The sequence below is a fragment of the Cimex lectularius genome, unplaced genomic scaffold, assembly GCF_000648675.2.
Source record: "Cimex lectularius strain Harlan isolate CLEC.00 unplaced genomic scaffold, Clec_2.1 scaffold156, whole genome shotgun sequence".
Taxonomy (NCBI): domain Eukaryota; kingdom Metazoa; phylum Arthropoda; class Insecta; order Hemiptera; family Cimicidae; genus Cimex; species Cimex lectularius.
This window is the reverse complement of record NW_019392760.1, coordinates 20,712-37,310: the sequence shown is the minus strand read 5'-3', so window position 1 is coordinate 37,310 and position 16,599 is coordinate 20,712. Positions and strand designations below refer to the sequence as shown.

Genomic DNA, 16,599 nt, shown 5'->3' with positions numbered 1-16,599 from the left:
GCTTTTTTAAATTTTCTAACTACAGTTGCTTAATAAAACCAATAATTGCACCTCTATTAGGAACTCAATAAAACATATATCCTTATAATGCATGAGTCTATAAGAAAGTATTGGGTTGAACTGGGATGGCATATCTGGTGAATTTAGCGATGATATATTCCAGCACGTCTCAGGCCAAGTAGAGCAATTTTTGAGGCGTCACAGACGAAATATGAGGCCCTATATTGTCGTTTCTGGTCTACTAAAGCATGTCGCTTTAAGTTGATAGCTGCATTTAGTTTGTCTCCCGGAGAACATCGTTTTATAAAAATTGGCCGTTCCTTTTGCCGATAAAACAGTTCATAAGTAGTTGTTACGGTCTTCTTATAAAAGAAGTGGTTTATGTAGAAAAATTTGTTTCCTCCCTCCGAAGTAGGAATTCAGACTAAATTATCTTTAGAAAGTTTATTTTTTCAATTCAAAACCATGATCACACATGCTAGAGACAATCAAAAAATTTTCTTGCAAATTTTTTATACAAACTCTTACTAATTATTGAGGATTAACCAACTCCACCGAACACCTGAGGCTTTATCACATTTTATGGAAAAAACCTAATCGCTGTTTTCCTACATGTGATCCAAGCATTCGATAAAATCTAGCATGGCGTATTTTTGATATGACATTAAATTACTAGAATGGAAATGTGAAGACCATTAAATTTCAGAAAATGTACTACCGTAATGGGCAGAAACTCTTCATTGCGCATTGAAAGTAAACTTTCATTTTACCAACAGGCACTCAAGCCAATGTGGATTTATGGCGTCTACTATTGCCAGCAAGACCAACCACCAAATCATGCTAAGATTTCATAGTATTGAGAACATGGTCAATGCACTCTGGTACGTTAGAAATGTAGATGTAGAGACGGTAGAGGATGCTAACTATAAAGCCGCTTTAGCCCACCATGAAAAGTCGTCAACATACAAGCAGTTCACCTGTTTGACGATTCAAAAGCCGCAAGATCTGTGCTGGTGTAACGAAGTGAATGTACGAGTAAAAACCTATATTATGAATCTAAGTTTCTTTGTCATTAATATAGTAGGTATGGGAAAAAGATTACATATTAGCTATGATATATCTATGTTGTAATATCAATTGTCTCTTCACCTTTGAGGTTTGGAGGGGGGGGGGATTTTTCATCCAAAATGTCACCGATTTTTTCTTTCGAAACTCACGAAAATAAAGAAAACTTCAAACTACTACTGGTCTACGTGAAACATTATAGTAGTTTTCCAACCATGTAATCGACACTTAATGGCACAAACCTGGCCTACGCAAATAAAATATAACGAGAAATAAAATAAAACATTTAAGCGAGTTTTTGTCTATTTAGCTATATTTTTCTGAAGTACACCATTCACATAAGATCTCAAGAATATTGATATAGCCTGTAAGAATAATTTTTTTAGAACTCTTTTCGTGGTAGTAATACTATTGAATTAACACAAATCTAGAAGAATTTTGAATTTTTAAGGGATAACTGGTCATGAAAGAAATAAAAACTGGCCTCTGCCAAATCCAACCCAGTAATGTGAATTCTGTTTCTATAAAAATTACTATTTGAAAGGTTTAAATTCCGCTTAAAACGAATCCGAATTATTTTGGCCTACTTTATTTGAAGCGTTTTTTTTTTTTTCAATAAAATGCACACGGGTAATAAGAAATGTTCGTACAGGTTTAAAGTGCCACAATTAAAATTAGATTAGAAATATTTCATTAGTGAAATTAATTTTCATGGGCAACATTCTCCCAACGAGGTACCAGACCAGTTATGTTTTTTGATAAAAATTTTGGTCCGGGTCTTGAAAAATAAATTCATCTCATTTTCCAGCGGTTTGAGATTATCGACCTGCCGTTTGCTCATCTGATTGCTAAGGAAAAGTGAAAGTCATGAATGGGCAGGTCTGGAAAGTATGGAAGGTGTGTAGCCGTTCCCAACCAACGTTCCTTCGCCGGTCTAGCTGAATGAGTTCTCGCGTTGACCTGGTGAAAAATGACATCTTTTCTGTTCAAGCAATCAGATTGTTTGTGAGACAGAGCAAAAGATAATGGCTGTCGTTGGTTTAAGTACATTTCAGCTGTGATGGTTTGACGATGTGGGAGTGGTTTGCAATGTACAATGCTTGAAGTACTCCACTAAACCCAAACCTTTTGTTAATATTCGGTTTTCACGACTATAGGGCATTTGGAGTCATGATATAGGATATAGTATGTCAAACCGGTCAAAAAAGGTTTCACTTTGTGCTGTGAAAGCAAGAGGCAAATTTTAGAAGCCTTAATTTATGAACAAGACATTAGCTCAGCTTTCACCTAATCCCAAGGTGATGTAAGCTAGACCGAACAGTTTCATCGTTTACGTTGAACAATCCTGCGAGCTCTTGACATATTTAACTCCAATGAAGTTCTGTTAGTTCGTCATCATTGAAGGCAAAAAATCTACACAAGAAGTTCATCTTCAATCCCTTCATTCCGGAAGTGAACTTTTTGAATTGTTTGGGCTGTGCGCTCACTTACTAATTCATCACCGAAAGTAATGCAAATTTGACATATTGCCAAGATGACCGAAGTCATTTTATAAACATAAATTCATAAAATAAACACGCACGAATTATGGGTTTTGAATTCAAGAAAAAGAAATTTTATAGTTTACAGGGACTTGTTCAAGACATTTTTTCTTTGAACTGAAGCAGTATTGGTATTAGGTGTTTACATTTTGATTGGCGGTATAAAAACAATAAAAAAAGAAATACCACGAGCCTTTCCGGTTGCTTGTTTTCTAAAAACCAGCCCAGAACACCACATTTAAAAGGGTTATTATTTTTTCTCTCCACTATTAGGACCCGTTGGCAACAACGCTTAGATATTTTTTGTCTAGTATCACTAAAAAATCTTTAATTAACATTGGTGATCTTACGTAGATAACCCTCCCTTTGTAGCAAAAATTAGAGAAGAAAAAACAAAAATTTTAATTATTTTTAAATTCTTTTCAATTAGTTAATCTTTACGTAAGGTATTTGTTGACATAAAAAAGTCAGTGTGACGAGCGGGATTCGAACCCAGGACCTTCGGCTAAATACGCCGCTGCTCTACCACTTGGGCTATCGTGACCCTCTCAACCCCACCTTTCGAATTTTCCCTCCTTTTTGCAATTTTTCAAAAGTCGTGTAATCGGATTGGATTCTCGGCGACAAATGAAATGACCACGGAGAGCTTTAGTGAAGTATACTTCAATTGGCTTATTAAATCGATTAGGTTTCGTGGTCCGATTGACCAAATAAATTCTTTCAATTAATTTTATTTCGACCTTATATCTTACTTAAAGATTAATTAATTGAAAAGAATTTATTTGGCCAATCGGACCACGAAACCAAATAGATTATTTTTAAAGCTCTTCCTTTTCTCCCATACAACAATAACTTATGTGATACCAATTTTGAGGCATTTGGTTTTTTAAAAAAAAGGCATTCAACTCAGTGCAGGTCATTATTGCCGCCTTTGTCTAGGCAGTGCTACAGTAAATCTAAATGATATAATAATAAACGACTTTAATGGTTCTATAGGCGCATCTAGAGCGGAAGCTGTCCTGAATGAAGATATGACATCATTTTATTTATTATAAGGCAGTTATATTTAAATAGCGGCACAGTTTGTTCTCACATGTAAAATTCTACTTTGATTTGTTCGTGCGCTCGCCATCAAAACGACACCGGAATTTAATAAAGCCTCTTTCGGATGTTTGCAAATTGAAATGAGCTCCTATTGACTTCATCGGCTTGGCAGAGATTAGAATCCAATTTAATATCTTCCCGCTGAATCCAGAATGTATTTTCCAATGTAAAGATAAGCGGAAAATGACAAGTGGTCTCGTTCGGTTTTAATTGACCTTTTTGGACTAAATGAAAGGAAAACTTGGAAATTCAGCGGGAATAAAATGTTAACCTTTAAGAGAAAAATTCGTTGGAAACTGAAAATAAGGTCGGAAGTAGAATAATATTCATAATTACATTCTGAATATAGGAACGACACTTGTAATATTTAGGCAAATAAATCGTGTTTTGTCACATTTTTAATGAAAAACCAAAATTTAAAAAAAAAATCGTATTGTCTGCTAATATACCTGCAATTTGTTTATTACCGATTATCATTGTTTTTTTTTTGTTTTTTTTTTTTTACTTTGTTGATTTCATGCTATACAACGATTTTGGATGTAGGATGTACAAAAAGAAAGGGAAATTTTCCAACTTTTAACGCGATTATTGGCTAAAATCGTAAGTATTTTTGAAATGTCACGAAAAATTTCGGACATTCAATCAGGAAAGAAGACAAACTGATCTAGTATAAAAATATCTACTTCAGTTTGCTTCGTATTTAAAAGCTTTGAAGGGAGCATAAAAACATTTTTTTTGTGCGAGGGTTCTTAAGAGCAGAGGTTATAAACCCTCAGGATGCCGGTGTTTTTGAAAACAAGCCCATTTGCAAGTATGTCGGGTTCGAATGCAGGGCCGCTGGATTCGAACCCTCAACCATTACTTTACAGTGATGAGCGCCGTGTCAACGCCGAACCGTTGCGGCCACCGACGCCCCACACAATACGCACATTTCGTATTGTTTTGCATTTTTCAAAAACAACTTTAGTTTCCTTGATTTACTGGCAGCTTTTTTTCGTTTTCTTAACTTTTATATAGGTGTTTCATTTCAAAATTCAAAGCGTTTTTGACAAAGCTTAAAAGAAGTGGCATCATATTTTCGAACGGTTGAGATAACATTAAATTTTGACAAAATCCAGAGGAATTATGCATTTTTAAATGAAATGCCGGACATCCAAAAAAATCGGCTGACCAAGTATAAAAGTGTCTATTTCAGTTTGCTATAATTCTTATATAAACGCTTTAAATGGTTCAATTAATTAAGGTTTTTAGTTGAGATAAAAAGTCAGTGTCACGAGCAGGATTCGAACCCACGACCTTCGGCTTGATACTCTGCTACTCTACCACTTGAGCTATCGTAACTTCGATCCTCTCGGACACCACCAACACTCCATGTCAACATACAACCGTTCGAATTTTACCTCTTTTTTCCTTGACTTGAAGTCTTAAAAAACCTTAATTAATTGAATGATATTAATTGGTTAAGCGGACCACGAAAAATAGTGGCTTTAAATAGTGTTCTAAAAACTCCGGATTGTTTTGCTAACTTTACTGGTGGTATTTTTTTGTTTTGGTAACTTTTGATATATAACTAATCTTATTTAATACGTTCTTATATATTATTTTTAAAATCAAACAATTGTTGAAGCCTAAAGAAATTAAATTACATTTTATAACGTTGCAATAACGTCGAATTTGAATAAAATCTAGAGGCGTTATGAATTTTTATATCGGACATTTGCGGAAAAAAATATCTGGGAGAATCCATCCAATTGAAATGTCTGTTCTGGTATTGCGATTAAAATCCACATTTAATAGTTTTAAATAAATAGTAATGTGAATTGATTTTTGTTTTTTTGCAAAAATATTTTTTTACCTATTCATACAAGGAAAATATGTGATTGACCTAAATGCAAAACAAGCAGAGCACTTTTTTCCTCCGCTCCTAGAGCCCACTGGCAGGAAAACTGAAAAAACGTGTCTATTTTTTTTTTCATTTCAATAAAATCATCGGTGATTATTTGCTCTTGTTAGTTTTAGATTTAGAATAGACCGATAGGTGTTGAATTAGAAAAGAATGCGTTTATTACTTTTAGTATAAAGCGGTTTATGAAAATCGCAAACTCGCCAAAAAAAATATACACATCATATGACTAGATGATTAAAATATAATACATATAAAAATGCTTGCATACATTGTTTTAGATTTAGTATAGACTGATTACCCGCACATGAATTACAAAATGGAGAAGTAATCCTGGCTTCCAGGAATGATTGCCTTTCCCTTCTATTTTAATCCGTTAAAACAGATGGATTAGCAGTGGGGCCAAACAATTGGTCAAGCCAATCCCAAGGGTTCACAACATTTCCCACAATGATTTGTTTACACTAGTGACCGCAGAGATTTGAAACCGGCCTCTTTTCCAACGACGTTGACACAACTGATAAATCGAATTTTTAAACGGACTTAATAAACTTTCGGCTTTCGTACCACAAAAGAAAAACAAAAGCCAGTTGAAAAGTTCTTAAAATTGAAGAACGGGCACGATTCGAAGAGTACTCTTTTTCCCGAGAATTGGCTTTACGACCGTGGTAAAAACCCAAGCTTGAATAATTCTTTCCGATTTAAACCTATTAAAAACTCTGAGGGCATGCAAACCCGTGGCGTCTCTTCACTTATTTAAACTTCACGTCCCACAGACCTGCCGAGAAATGTTTAACGTTCTAGACCCCTGGAAATCGATCGCCGGGCAAGAAGTTTCCGTGATTTATCCACCCCACGGACGATGGGTTCGACCAACTCAACAACACTTCAGAAAAAGGTTTGTGTCATTCATTTTCTTATATTAATCTATCGTAAGACAAATAGAAACCACAAGAAGACTTTTTTTCTTTTCTTATATTGTGACTATTGGAAAAAAAATGTAAATTTTATTTAAACTATTTTCATACAGGACCAATTAATGTTTTCCTTTAAAATTATTTAACTAGTTGCAAGTTACTCGTCCTTAAAACAATCAGGATTATTTTTCTTACGTAATTAATTTTACAAACTTGAACAACATTAACTTCATAAACGTTTTTCTTTCTTGCAAGGCTTGTGTATTGTATAAGTACTCCGATTAAAGAAAAATTAATTAAACTTTGTTATTTCCCTCTCCTTTTCCATTTTCCAATTCGTTTTGCTATTTCTGACTTTTACAGTTGTTATCACTGTAATATTAAATAAGCATAATTTATTCTTATATTTAAATTTAAATGACTAAGTCAAGAAAAAGAGAGCACAAGAAACGAAATCCTTATTAGAAACAATGTACAGCGTGAATGTAATTTATTGAATAAGTGACCCCGAGGAATATGGACTACTCTAGGGCAGTATGAATGAATTCTGGTTAATTAATTTCCATTTACTAGCCTCAATGGAAAGGAAAGGCTTCTTCGCATATAAAACGTGTTACTACATTTCAGCCTGAGGATGGACATTTAATGATCGAAATTCGGGTAGATGTTAAAGGAGTATGCGATAGAACTATCCTTTCCAACCAGTTGAAAGGTTTCTTTCCCAATCACCGGGACGAACCTGAGTACTCCCCAGTATGGGGTGGGGGCCGCAATACTTAATATAAACAATGACTATTCCAGGCAGTTTAAACTCCCACCTCTGTGTACGATCTTCTCCGCTGAAGCTATAGCCGTAAGGGAAGCTATCAAATACATTAAACAGACAAAATCAGCCAAGACCATAATTTGTTCGGACAGCCTTAGTGTTCTGACGGCCCTGAAGAAAACGGATACTCCTGAAGATCCCATTATTCTAGAGATCAAAAACATTTTGTTAGCCTGCGGAAGCGGTATAGCTATTCATCTTCTCTGGGTCAAAGGCCATAACAACAACCGATTTAACCAGCGGGTTGATGCATTGGCAAAGGCGGCTGCTCTATCGGGAAACGACATCAAAGAGATCTCATCCGGGGACATTGTATCGCATAATAGGGTCTTATTACGCAAGAAATGGCAAAGCGAGTACGAACAATAATCCAAAAGCAAAGGCATCTGGTACTCTGCCTCCCAACCAAACATCCAGTCTAAACCGTGGTTTTCAAATGTTAAAAGAAATAGAAAATTCTTTACCACTAAATGTAGACTGAGGTTCAACCACAATAGACTCCCATCACACCTGCATAAGATAGGAATTACACAAACAAGCAAATACTCGTGCAACGATACCTCAACGGCGGATGCAAACCACATCATACTGGGATGCCCACTGAAGACTACCGGAAGAGAACATATTTTTAAAGCGCTCAAGAAATATAAAATCCCACTCCCCACTTCGGTAAACTTAATTCTAAACTATACGAAATTTATTGAAATACTAGATACCATATACAAATTCATCACCGATAACGACATAGATATTTAAGATATATAACCATCCTTGAGGCATGTTGGCATCCGGGAGGGGGGCCGCGCGGGGACGGTTCGGCTGGGGACCGTTGGGGGGACATCTCTGCGCTCTCAGGGCGCGTTACGCTCCGGACTGGGTGATGGTGTTGGACTTTTCCAAGGGTAGCTTTACCATGTAAGGTTTTTGTCCACCGCTATCGGGAACAGTCCGTTAAAAAATGGAGAGCCCAGGTGTCCTTCCTGGTCGATCTCAGGGGCCGTGCTGGCTCGGCGGGGGCCGGTAGAACCAAGCAATGAATGTAGATGTATTATGTTATGTGTATCTAGATGTACACTAGTTCAAGGGGAGAAAAAAACCTGAGTACTCTGGGGCAGTGTGAATAAAAGAAGGTGTGAATGTAATTTATTATTGTGAATAGGGGTTTTCTGACTTTAATTACCCCGATAATATGGAGTACTATTAAACAGTTTGAATAGCCTTGTGTTTACACTAGTGTGAATGGAAGGGCTTCAACGGCAATTACCGCGAGTAATAAAACGTGCTCTGTAGCTTTTTTGAATAGCCTGGTGTGACAATGTATTTATTAGCGTGAAATAGAGAGCCTTTTTCTCCAATTACACCGAAAATACTGAGTACGTGACGCAATTTGAATGATCTGGTGTGTTAATATACTTTATTTCGTGCGGCTTCTCTCCCAATCACACTGAGAAATGTCGAATACTCTGAGACGATTCGAATAATATCTAGTGAGTGAACGTAAATTATTAGCGTGAATTTACACGTTTCTTTTCCAATTACTCCGAAGAATATCGAGTATTCTGGAACATAATAAATGCTAACCAGATCAACATGCTTTTAAAATTTTATTATATGTGTAAAGTTTGTGTGTTAATTAAGAGTATATTTTTATCATCCCAAACACAACTAATGTAGCAGAACCAAACAGTAGTTATGTGTGGTTTGACATGCATCGTTCATTTACATGTCCCAAATTCAAAGCGCTTAAGCAAGAAGAACACTTTCCCAAAATAGAAGAATATCAATTTTGTTCTTAAATGGCCCATATTTATATCAAGGATCTTGGTCTTGCCTATCAGAGGCATCCTGCCTTCATTGACAACAAGAAACCTGACACAAAGATACATTTTTTCTCTATTAAAATCAACCCTCTGACAACTCGGAAGTAACACGTCTACCGATTAGTCAATTTGCACTTCTTGCCATTGACTCATGGTTGTCTGAACGCCTGGGTAATGTAACAATTTCTCAACCGATGCCTCAACCACAACATTTTTACCAACTTGAAAAGAGGAATCGACTGATCTGTTGGTAACAGCCATTGGTCGTACACAAGGAATATGTAGAAAGTTTTAACCATTATGTATTCCTGTTCCTTGATGAATCACAAGCTTTTGACAAGGTCTTGCATGAAAAACTCATCAATAAACTAATGGAATTCGCAGTATGTAGATATTATAAGTTCCTACCTAACTGACAGATTGTTTAGAATAAAACAAGAAGATCAATCTTCAAAATTAAAAACAATAAATGCAGGCGTGCCACAAGGTAGCATATTAGGTACACCACTTTACTTGTTATACACAGCAGTGATTTTCCGAAAATAGATGGAGTCAAAGTTCAACGTTTGCAGATGTCACAGCGGTGATATCAGTACGACCAACTATCAATCATTTAACCAAAATCCTTCAAAATGCTTATTATAAGATAAACGAATGGACAAAAAATGAAAAATCAAACTCAATCAGCTTAAATCAGTACATATAAACTTTACAAAAAAAAACATGTTCCGCCGCTCACAGTCGATAGATACTATACATACCGTACATCGACAAAGCTAATATCTGGAAATGACCTTAGATGCCAAGCAGAGCCGGAAAATAACCGCGAAGAAAAAAGGACAGAAATAGGTTTAATGTATACACAACTATACTGATTGATAGGACTTAGGCTAGTTGATAGGCCCCAACCTTACTATACAAAATAAAATATTATTTTAATAAAATATTATTATACAAACAAGTCCGAAAGTCTCCCATTTTGCAAGACAGACAATTCCATTCATATTAAAACGCTATACAATGATACGTAATTTATACAGGTATATATCTACTAGGTCATATAAATAGTTAAATAGAAAATAAGGATTAATATTAAATGAAGTGAAATACAGAACATAGACGCATAGGACGTTTAAAATAATATATAGACACATAAATACATTTATTTCATAAAGGTTCCCTTCAAATAAAATGATATATTTGAACAAAAATCGGAATGGGAGATTAATTAATATATCTATAATTTACGCAATAACCTATAGATGGACAGACAAACAGATAAACCATAGATGTACTTAGGTACATACTCTCTACAAAACAAGCTAAAAATGGTAGTATAAATATATTTGAAATGTAGTGTAAAATGGTTTGAAACATATATGTACGTTTCCGTATATAACGAAATAAAGCATGTCATGTTTTAAATGTTCCATCTTATATCACGCCATTTAGAACAGTTAGATCTGCAGTGGGAGCGTTGAAACTTGCTTACAATAGACATTTTTAGAAACTGGGTTTAAAATAAAGGGACACGTGTTTCGCTTAAGAGAAACAAATAGGTCGTTAATCAAGTAAACTTGCGTATAACGAAGGCGGGGAAGCTGAGAAAAGCGACGATGAAAACTGAGGCATGCCTGATTATTTTAATCTGGAAAAACAATAAGCCTTTGTCTTTCTAATCGTTGAGGCGTCAACCAAGATTGGTCGACCCCGTTACCAATCCCACCTTCGGCCTGGAAATATCATATTTCGCGAACAAACGCCCTCTGATTAAAAGAGGTCACAAGAACAATTGACGTGCAGATGGCGTTCGTACGTTAAATCCTTTTGTTCTTTAATATCAACCGAATTACCACTTGGTCCTTCTTAATTGAACAGGAGGAGGATTAATTAAAAAGCTTATTGTTGAATGACGGACTTGAGTTAAAACTTTGGGAATTAACGTAATTTTTTCCGATTTTTAGAAGAATATCAGACAAACGAAAGTTCATTTCTTGTTATCCATGTTTGGCCAAATAGCAGGATTGATCTGTCAAAAACTAATCAAACCATCATAATGAAACCTACATGTAGCTTATTTTCCAACAAATGAAAAATTTGAATTTTAAAATTATTTACAATTTTCTAATGGAAGCAACGGATTAGGCTAGGTCCGCCGTAGTTAAGTAAACAATAATTAATGATACAAGTCGAAAATGTTAGAACATGTCGAAGCGTTTTTCCTAATGGGCCATAGAACCCCATAAAATTATTTTAAATATATATATTTTTTAAACATGGGTTTCTGTCATGGTTTTGCATTAGCGTGAAGATGGTAGTCCACCGATATACGAAAAAAAAGAATGATTGTAGACTGTAAATGAGTGTAATGAAAAAAAAAAAATTAACTCATTCAGCCGAGGAAATAGGTATTTTTGGTAGTAGATGGTCTTCACACAGAAACAGATTTTCTCCATTACTTTTGCATTTTTCATCAAAATTGAAATAGATTTTAAAATCTACGTTAAATTGTCTCCAGAATGAGGCATGTACTGAACCCCTTTTAGTCTGAAACTGAAAGCCGCTTTTCTGGCAAAAACCTTTAAAGTATCATAGGATGATCATTGAAAATTTTCAAAAATAAACGACACTATCACATTTTTTTGGTGTTGAATTTCACCAATTTTGTGCTATTTAATAAGGTTTCGAATCGTGTGCTTGGTTTCTCTTAAAGTGATCTTCACGGTTTACACACTTCCCAACCATTCCCAAATAAGCACCTATCTTCTACAGTATCCGTCACGTCTCGAGTACCTTGCTTAATGGTTCCCTACCACTTTAAGTTCATGGCTACCAAATTTTCCGCTTATTCCAACTATTCGACTTACATGATGCAATTGAAAGATTTAGTAAGACTTTTTTCTTTTTTTCGAGGACAATCTGACGATAGATGAAGTGGTAGAGCAGCAGCGTATATAGCTGAAGTTCGTGGGTTCGAATCCCGCTCGTGACACTGACTTTTTTATCTCAACCAGTACCTTACTTAAAGAACTTGCCCAAATCGTGTACGCCGCCATACCTCTACAAGGCTAAGTTCCTTGAACTTAGAAATAGATACGCCGGTTTTCGTCTGATTTTTACAGACGGGTCCAAGACCGGCGATGGTGTGGCGTGTGCTGTGTATAGCGAGGGAGTAACTACCTCCTGTGGTCGTTGCCCCCTCATTGCAGCGTATACACGGCAGAGCTGTATGCGATTTGGCACGCTCTGGAGGCGGTGAGGACCGGGGAGGGCTCAGCCTTCCTCGTATGTACCGACTCTCTGAGCGCTGTCTGGGCTATACGCAACAGGTTCTCTGTGGACCCAATCGTCGAGCTCTTGTTAGAGAAATACGCGGAGCTGGAGCCTCTCGGAAAAACGGTGGTTGCTGTCTGGATTCCCGGACACGTCGGCCTGGAGGGTAACGAACGAGCGGACGAGGCGGCGAAAACCGGTACGTCCCACCCTCCAGATCGGACCATCGCGATCAGGCCTCCTGACGCTAAACACGCAGTTAAAAATATGATAAAAGAAAGAATGCAGCGTCAGTGGGCGGGGTCGTCGGAGAGGCTCTTACGAGTAAAGAGCGCGACCGGTAGATGGCCCTCAGGGAATCTGAGCAGGAGACGAAAGATCGTCCTCACCCGACTGAGGATTGGCCATACGCGGTTGACACATGGGCACCTGCTTTTGGGCCAAAGCCCGCGCAGGTGCCCCTTATGAAGAGAAAGGTTGCTTGATGTGTCCCACATAATAGAGGCGTGTCATGCCTTGGCTCCATACAGAGAGCGTGTAGGCATGCCGCCGTACTTAAGAAGAGTTCTCGAGCCCGGTAGCAAGTTTCAGAGTCCCCTTTTCCGCTTTTTAGGGGAAATTGGGTTTTTTTTATTGTATATAGTATGTCTTATGTGTTGTGTGTCTATATGTTTTGTCTGAGTGCATGTATTTATTAGCGTGAATGGCGAGGGGTGAGGGTGAAATATAACGTCTTCATCACCCCTCGAACGATGAAAGCGTAAGAGTGTGTGTGTTCGGGATCGATGGCGGAATATTTATAAAAGTACTCCATCGATCCCAATCTAGATTAGTTTGAGTATAGGGTCGGTGGAGGAATATCAAGTACTCCACCGACCAAACGGAATGAGTGTACTGTATGGATGTATTTATGTGTATGAATGTATCTATTTGTATGAATGTAGTGTTTAAAAAGGTAAATAGAATATAAACTTAGTTGAGGGCTGAAATGACCTAGATGTCGGAAGCCTCAGTCAAAAAAATAAAATAAAATAAAATAAAAAAATAATGAAAAGCATTAGTTATAACCATAATAGTTTTGATAAAAGCAATTTTTCGCCAATCACAAAAGTTTAGTGTTACCATTTTATATCCATATTATTTGGTTTATTTGAAGTACTATATGATGAACTTTTAGTGTATGGTCGATTTAATTCGGTCTTAGTTATTAATTAATGTGTGTGGACATGAAAACCGTTAGTTATGTGGGTTTTTTTGACAGCTATAAAATAAAACCAAAACTTACATTTTCCCAATATTCTACCATGTACGCAAAGAAAGTAGATTATAGCGGCAGTTCGGCGGGCGGAGCGGTATAATAACTTGATAAAGAAGAACCGTGGCCCCTATTGCATTATACATCTTTGGGAGGGTCTGTGCGATTTTCTCCGAACATAGTGTGTTTTTGTAAAGGGAAAACTCCGAGCAAAAGTCGTATTCCTTGAGTCGAGATGTGTCACAGAGTTGTAAGGGTGCGATTTAGCGACAGGGTTTCCTCTTCCACCCTGATTACCTGCTAATGAAGACGCCAGAGTGGATAGCCTCCCTACTTTTGCCATCATCAACTTGTCGAGTTTAACTTTCCTGTCGTAAACTGGAAAATACTGCTTTTTAACAGCTGTTAATTTACGTTCAAACCGTTGGTTGTCGTAAAGAAAATTGGAATAGTTTCCAAATTTGACCTTAAGGGAGCTTTCATGTGAAAACGTAGAGGAATAAAGACGAACACATATAAATGGTAAATAGACGAACGAAGAGTTTTTAGATAAATAAAACCAACACAGAACTAACATTATAATATACAACAGTAGGATAGACATATGGTTAGATTCTCCCAAATTACGTCTACAAAGATGATAAGTTAAGGTAATATATGTAGACAGATTCTCAGCCTAAAGGCTAGTTACAAAAATCGATAGACAGACAGACAAATATAAAGTTTTTAACATAGCTGTGTAAATAAAATAAATGGATACCTTATTACAAAAAGTACTAACAAATTGAGAGATAGATAGGTAGGTCTACAGCAATAAACCATAGAATATCAAACATAACGTGTAAGTGATAATTCGATTTACATGGTGTCACGTGAACAGATGTCAATATTTCAGAATGTTATTCTACACGTCAATTAGGACTGGAAAATCTCGGTAGTTCATAGACTGATTCTCAATTGTATTCGCAATATTTCATTGTTCGTTTTATTTCAAACTTTTAAATCTTTTCTTATAAAACCTCTTAACTAATAAAAACTTAATCTCTGAAAATCTGATTACATCAATAGAAAAAGCATTAGACATCCTATAAAATTTCGAAGTTATTTTTAATAGCAACCTTAAGGGAAGTACAACATAAGTTAGAACATAAGCTTTTTCGAGTTTCCAAAGTTCTTGTCTAAAGTTTAAGATTTGGTTGTTTCTGTAAATACTGACAATGTGCTAATTCACGTTAAGCGTGAGTCTAGGGACCCAATCGGATTTGGGCGTGGAAGGTTGTTGCAGTAGACTGTGAGAAGATATTTGTTTCGGAGTGTAAATGTGACATGGACGCACTTGCTTTCATTTATCTTTATTTTTAAATTTTTTACACCAATCTGCTATACAAATGATATATGTAACTCTCTACAAATGTTGCAAAGTAAACTCAGGAACAGGGTTAGAGGATAGTACAGCTGTCATTGGCAAAAGATGGGTGGAAGATTTAGTGGGAACATCTGCAGTATAAAGGCTATATAGGTTTGGTCGGAACACACTGTCCAGCGGTACTCCTGCAGCAAGACAGGCATTTTTCGGAGTTATATGATCCTTGTCTGTCTCGAAAGAACTGCTGCGTTATTATATTAAAAATAAAAATACACCTTACTTATCTCGAAACGCCAACGTAACATTTTCATACACAGTAACAACAAATGCAAACACTTTTATTATTATGTAACTATAAGGAATTTTCAAATAGTGTTATGTTTACTATGCTCTATGGTGTGAAAACTAGTTTCTAAAGGGTATTAAAAAAAACCAAGTGTACAAAGAGAAGTGATTTTTGATTTGATTAAGAAGCAAATCAAATATTTATTCGCATTTTCTTTAACGTTTTTACGAATACTTTTGCCTATGTATAAATTGAATTTATTTGTATGCATCTTTTCCCAGTCTGTGTGTGTTCCCTTTTTGTTCGCGAAAAAGCCCCGAGAAAGAAGTATAACTTCTAAAGAGCAGACGATCAAAAGGCCCATCTTTCCATCTCGTCTTTTTATACCTTTACACATCCTTTGTGAGCCATTTTTTTTTCTCGTAGCATGCCTTTGGCACGCCGAAAAAAGGGGATGTTGTAATTCCGTCAGTCCCACTTAATTCAGTATTCATGATGTCCGATTTCTTGAACTGAACCGACAAAATTAAGATTTGGTCTATTTTTTTAGATATATGAAATGGGGAATATAGACATAGAAATTTATTAAATATTGAAAGTGAAAAAAAACAAAATCGATATACTTAATAGAATATAAAAAATCGCGTATAACCCCACATAGTAAAATATATTTAGAAACGAATACCAGTGCTTTTCTCCAAAACTGCTTATATATTTAAAAATATATTTCACTAGTTTCATCTTTTTATCCTGTTCATCTTTATCTTTTTTATATAATTATTACATAGGTTAAATTAATTGTCATTTTATACCATGAATGCTTCTGTTCTATGTTCTTATATATTTTCATCTATTTATTGATAAATGTATCCATTTACAATTTTCCTAATTATAGCTATTAATGGATTTTGCATTATATTTTTTCGAGCTACCTTTGGTCTTTTGATTTATGGTTACAGTAGTATTATATGTTATCTATGAATCTATCAGGTAGTCATCGTCTACCCCCTGTACGTAAAAAAAGAAATATAGATGTTTTTCATTTGCGCATCTTTCTCACTAACTCCGTTTCTACTTCCTAACTGGCTAGCCACTCCTTGTTACCTCAGGTTGGCAAATTACTGATAAAAGAGAATAACAAATGAATTGCAAACAAATTGAGAGATAGATAGGTAGGTCTAAACAAATTGAATTTTTCGTAATTTTTTCAACATCATCAAACACTTCAAAGCAGATGTGTTGG

The 16,599-nt window shown here is 35.9% G+C and overlaps 1 long non-coding RNA gene across 1 annotated transcript; it reads left to right on the top strand.

Moving 5' to 3' along the window:
* Positions 1-515: 515 nt before the first annotated feature.
* On the top strand, positions 516-1,355 carry LOC106669779. Its single transcript, XR_001340863.2, has 2 exons — positions 516-881; positions 941-1,355. It is a non-coding gene; the product is annotated as an uncharacterized LOC106669779 (long non-coding RNA).
* Positions 1,356-16,599: the final 15,244 nt, after the last annotated feature.